Below are 5,854 nucleotides of genomic sequence, written 5' to 3'. Positions count from 1 at the left end.
AAATGTTATTGTAAAAATAGTACAGTTTGTATAGCAGGCTTATGTAGTATAGTGCTGATACACTGATGTATAGAGTTACTGTATCCACCATTATTGACATTTCCTTGAAACTCCATCACTAGCTTTATGTCACTCTAGTCTACCTGTCTATTCACCCACTTTTTCATAATTAATTTTGTAACCCAAGACCAAAGGTACTTGTGTTATTTCTTCTCAACCAGAGAGTTATATAGTAAAGACCCATTCATAAAATAGAGTGACACTAGATCTCTCACTTATATCAAACTGAACTCTTTCAGTTGAATTTCCACTTAAATCTTTGGATTCATCTGTTGGGGCTCCCATAAGAGACTATTACAGACTGGACTGGTGCCCCAGCTCATAGACATATATGCAGCCTGGAGGTAGAGAGTCCAATATCACAAAATCAAACTGGCTGAATTGATTTCTTTTCAGGTCTGGGAGGGAAGGATCCATCTTCTCTCCCCTCTCCCATTATTTTCCCATTGTCTTTATTGGGGTCCAAATATCCTCTCCTTATAAAAGCCCAATCACTGGGGCTGGAGAGAGAGTACAGGTCATGCTTTGCTTGAAGCTGACACGACTTATATTTCCAGACTACATAGTTCCCCTGAGCAGGGTCGAAAAGCACTTATTCTCAGAACAAGTCAGTGGTCAAGAGCCATCAGGATATCATGAGCACTACCACACACACACACAAATTCAGACAAATACCAACCATGTTAGTATTGCTATTCTCTTCATTTCATTGTTTTGTAATGATCCTCTCTCCAAATATGGATGCATTTTGAAGAATTGAAGTTAAGATTTCAGGTAAAAATGGGGAGAGGGTCTAGATAAGTCAGCTTTTTAATGTATCTTGTAAATAGAGCATGACTCACAAGTGTTCAGCAGTTAGATTAGGGTAGAATATTCACTCATGAAATTCCATATGCTTTCCTGTCTGGATATTTTTCCCTTGAGATAGCAATCTTCTATATTGAAGTAGTAACATATCAAAACATTATTTTTTTAATCACATGTAAAGGGGGATGAACTCGGAATGATTCTGCTTTAGGCAATCACACTGCTCTCTGAAAAACAGGAAACAACTCCATTTCTTGGTCCAAGTTCTGGAATTTCATAGCAGAGATCTGAGTAATAAAAAAAAGGAGAAAGAAAAGCATCCTTTGGGTTCCTACTTGATTTTCTCCATCATGAGACCCTCAGTGTTGTCTTCCTTGGCTCTTCTTCAGTGGGTGCCCATATTATCTAACTACTGATCAGAATTCAAATCCTAATCTACTTAGCCACCCAGAAGGTTGCCAGTACCCTTGTTCTAGAAGTTTCCAGATAAAATAAAGTTCAATGGATTTTGTTTCTGGATCTCCCACAGGAGAAGGTGATTGTAGTGGTGGGTTAGAGGCAGCATCATTAGATACCCCCAGAAGATGGATGAGTAAAGTGCTTGGAAGTCAAATGGACAAGCACTCAGGGGTGAAGAATAGGGTTTCTACTATTTCCTGCCTTCCTAGCCCAAGGCTTTGCTTGACCCCCAATAAAATCCCTGGGAGAAGTAACCACTACATGAGGTGAGATTTAAGAAGAAAATCCAGATGCAGTATAATCCATCTGAAAACACAGGGCCTCCCCGCAGTTTCTGTTGTGACAAGTTTGAAGAATTATATTCTGCTAGGCCCATTTTTCTTTCTAGATTGAAAAGTTTCTGGCATCTCAGAGACAAACAAAAATATCACCTCTTAATCAAGCAGAAAAACACCCTCTTTGGAGACTAGTCTGAAATGGAGAGCAGAAATGAAACACTGGGTTATTGAATCTAGAATCCTTGGTAGAGTCACTCTCCTTGGGTCAGTTTTATTTGATATACAAATGGATAGATTTGTTTTAGAAGTTCATGATTAAATGTCTAAAAATTTTTGTGTAGGAGGTGTCCATAAAATATTTTGCAGCAATTTCCCCCTTATTACAGGTATAAGTAACCAAAACATTTATGTCTGGCAACCTCATTAACATTCAATAATTATGGATTCTGTATCTCTAAACCTTTATTCATAACTTTCATACTTACCAGGCTAAATTTTATTTAAATGTAAATTCAAAATGTTCCTGAACTATTTTATTATCTCACAGATTTTAGTTAGCAAAGAATTGTGATATCAGCTAGGCAATATGGTTATAATATCTTAAAGTTCCTGGTATGTATGAAATTAGTGTACCATCACCACCAAAAAGCCATGACCCTCTGTCACTGTCCTTATGTCTTAGATTTTATTAAGTCTGATATTAGAGTTATAGAAGGATCATTAAAGGTTAAGTTTTATGTAACTTATGGAATACAGCAGAAGGCAAATACTAGTTCTGAGTCTTTTTGTCTATGACAATATTTCATTATCACTATAAGTTTCTATTGAAATCTTTAGATTTACTTTTAATTCCCAACATACTATGTGAAATTTTGCCTTTCTTCTCAGTTCAGGAAGCATAGTAGAGTGAGTAACATTCATACTTATAAATTGTTAAACTATTCCTGAAATTTGAGGTCAAGAATCCAACAAAGTAATACATATCATGGAATAACCCCATGTCTGTTTTACCTAATTTTTCTTGTCTAATCATAACATGAGTTATTTCTACTTAAATTGCTAAATGGAAAAGTAAAATAAGATGATTTAAAAAATATGTTCAGATAAGATACAGTTGTGTTTAATAAAAATTAAATGGTTCCATCTTTTATATAATACTGAAACTTACAGCTATAATTTGGGATGACAATATATAACATGGTATTGCGTGTATCAGATAAGAAAAATTGGTACCTAGAGAAGTTCACATATACTTTCCAAGTGTCTACCAGGAATAATTAGAAAGAACTTTTTGAATAAATTATATTGCAAAAATGGGACACCAAGCAAGTTTGTGTGTGTGATGTAGTTTAATAGTTTTGAGTTTTTTTATACTTACCTGGCAGGGGAGACACCATGATCACAAAGGTTGTTTCCCCAGGGCGAGGCTCTCCATTGCACACCGGGTGTGCTGACCCCTGCAATTTCCCCAAATGTGAGAAACTCAACTGCATAATTTGTGGTAGTGGGGGACTGCGTTCGCGCTCTCCCCTGAAAAAAAATAGTTTTGAGTTTGGTTTCTTTTATTTTTATGATAGGAACTTTTTACTTTATTATTTTTTTTGTTTAGTATTTTGGGGGGGGGTTCACACCTGGCAAGCTCAGGGGTTACTCCTGGCTCTATGCTCAGAAATCACTCCTGGCAGGCTCAGGGGACCATATGGGATGCCGGAATTTGAAACATCAACCTTCTGCATGCAAGGCAAATGCCTTACCTCCATGCTCTCTCTCTGGCCCCAAATAGAACTTTTTATTTTTTTACCAATATTATTTACAATCTAATATCTTTAATAATCTAATTCAGGTCAGGATTATTCTTCTGAACTTTGACTAGACCTCTCAAGCATAGACTCTTCAGTGCCATTGCTGAGATGAGCACTAAGTTTGTGAAAAGTTCTTTAGCTGACATTTATCTGTAGATGAACCGTAAAGGTTCTTAAAGATATATGTTTGTTTTTGTAGGTGGCAACATCAAGCTAGACCTATACTGTAGTAACCCAGAACCTCACTTGGGCCAGAAAGAGAGGGGTGGAAGCATCATTGTCATTTATTTCTACACATCTTCTGAAGTCTGCTACGAGAGAGGGGGGAAGAGAGAGATAGAGAGAGAGAGACAGAGCTCTCACAGACTGGAGAATAGGAAGGAGGAGGATGGAGGAGAAGGAGATAGGAGGCCTGTAGCTCCAGGGCCAAAGTGCAGAGGCCTGGATTCAAGAGAAAGAGAGAGAGAGTGAGAGATAGAGGCAGAGAGAGCAGCATCTTGAAGATCCTTTATCTTGGGCCCAGGTTCCAGTATTTACCCTGCTCCCAATAACTGTCAAAATTTTTTCTTACATAACCACCAGATCATTGTCCATTACAGGGTGGCATGTACAAGTAGTATGTCAGGGAAAAGGGGGGAAAGTCCAGACCCAATTTCAAGGGCATGTTCAGTGAGCATGTCCAGGTCCATCTGCCATTATAAGAGATTATTAGCATTATATATATTAACACTATAGCATTTTATATTTCCCCAACATATGTATGTGTGTAAATAGATACACTTTAAACATTAGTAGATAAGGCTAAACATGGGGAGATTCCAACTTAAAAGACCTTCTAACATTGTAATTTGAATATTTTCTATTGAAGTAAATAAAATCTATTAAAGCACTGTCTACATAGAAGTAAAAAAAATGAGTATGTTAAAGAGAAACAGATAAATAAAACTGTGCTGAAGGAAATATGTTTGGGGAATATTTTACTTTTCTTTTTTTGGTTTTTGGGCCACACCTGAAGGTACTCAGAAATTACTCCTTGCTCTGCGCTCAGGAATCGCTATTGGCAGGTTCAATAGACTATATGGGATACCCGGGATTGAAACCAGTCTGTCCTGGGTCAGTCACGTGCAAGGCAAACATCCTAACACTGTGCTCTGGCTCCTACATTTATGTTTTTATATTTTTATTTATCTAAATACTATATAGTGTTTAAATATTTTTTTCAACATGGTTCAGTGTATTTCTCAATCAAGTATGTAATCCCTGCTATACTCCAGATAAAATTGAGGCACTGGAGATTTGTTTTTAACTTCATTAAGATTATTAATTTTGCCAGACATACAATCAATTAATTTTTGATAAAGGGGCAAGAAATGCAAAATGGAGCAAGGATAGCTTCTTCAACAAGTGGTGTTGGCACAAATGCTCAGCTACTTGCAAAATAAGTGAACTCAGATCTCCATATAACACCATGCACAAAGGTCAAATCCAAATGAAATAAAGACCTTGATATGAAATCCAAAACCATAAGGTAGAAGTAGAAGCAGAAATAAACAGATGGGAATATATTAAGCTGAGAAACTTCTGCACCTCAAAGGAAATAGTGATTAGGATAGAAAAGTCACCCACAGAATGGGAGAAACTATCGACTCAATACCCATTAGATAAGGGGCTAATATAAAAAATATTCAAGATACTGACAGAACCTAACAAAAAAAAACATGTAACCCCATCAAAAAATGAACAATTTCTCAAAGAAGAAATATAAAAGGCCAAAAAGCACAGGAAAAAATGCTTCACATCACTAATCATCAGGGAGATGCAAATCAAAACAACAATGAGGTACAATCTCATGCCACAGAGACTGGCACACATCACAAAGAACAAGAACTATGAGTGCTGGCGGGGATGTGGGGAGAAAGGAACTCTCATTCACTGCTGGTGGGAATGCCATCTAGTCCAGCTCCCACATGAGCTCCCACATGATTCACCTATACCACTCCTAATTATATACCTTAGGAACACAAAAATACAATTCAGAAATTCCTTCCTCACACCTATATTCATTGAAGTACTATTTACAATAGCCAGACTCTGGAAACAACAAAGATGCCCTTCAACAGATGAATGGCTAAAGAAACTGTGGTACATATACACAATGGAATATTATGCAGCTATCAGGGGAGATGAAATCATGAAATTTTCCTATACTTGGATGTACATTGAATCTATTGTGCTGAATGAAATTAGTCAGAAGGAGAGAGACGCAGAATAGTCTCACTCATCTATGGGTTTTAAGAAAAATAAAAGACATTATTGTAATAATGCCCAGAGATAAGGACCAGAAAGACTGGCTCATGATATGAAGCTCACCACAGAGTGATGAATGCAGTTAGAGAAATAATGACACTAACAACTACCATGACACTATTAATGAGTGAGAGAAGTAGA

At 36.9% G+C, this 5,854-nt stretch overlaps 1 non-coding gene across 1 annotated transcript; it reads left to right on the top strand.

The window, feature by feature from the left end:
- The first annotated feature begins 2,974 nt into the window (after positions 1–2,974).
- LOC126007619 (U1 spliceosomal RNA) lies at positions 2,975–3,137 on the top strand. Its single transcript, XR_007495144.1, has one exon. It is a non-coding gene; the product is annotated as a U1 spliceosomal RNA (small nuclear RNA).
- Positions 3,138–5,854: the final 2,717 nt, after the last annotated feature.

Source organism: Suncus etruscus, chromosome 4 (genome assembly GCF_024139225.1).
Source record: "Suncus etruscus isolate mSunEtr1 chromosome 4, mSunEtr1.pri.cur, whole genome shotgun sequence".
Classification (NCBI taxonomy): Eukaryota; Metazoa; Chordata; class Mammalia; order Eulipotyphla; family Soricidae; genus Suncus; species Suncus etruscus.
This window is presented reverse-complemented; position numbering and strand designations above follow the sequence as displayed.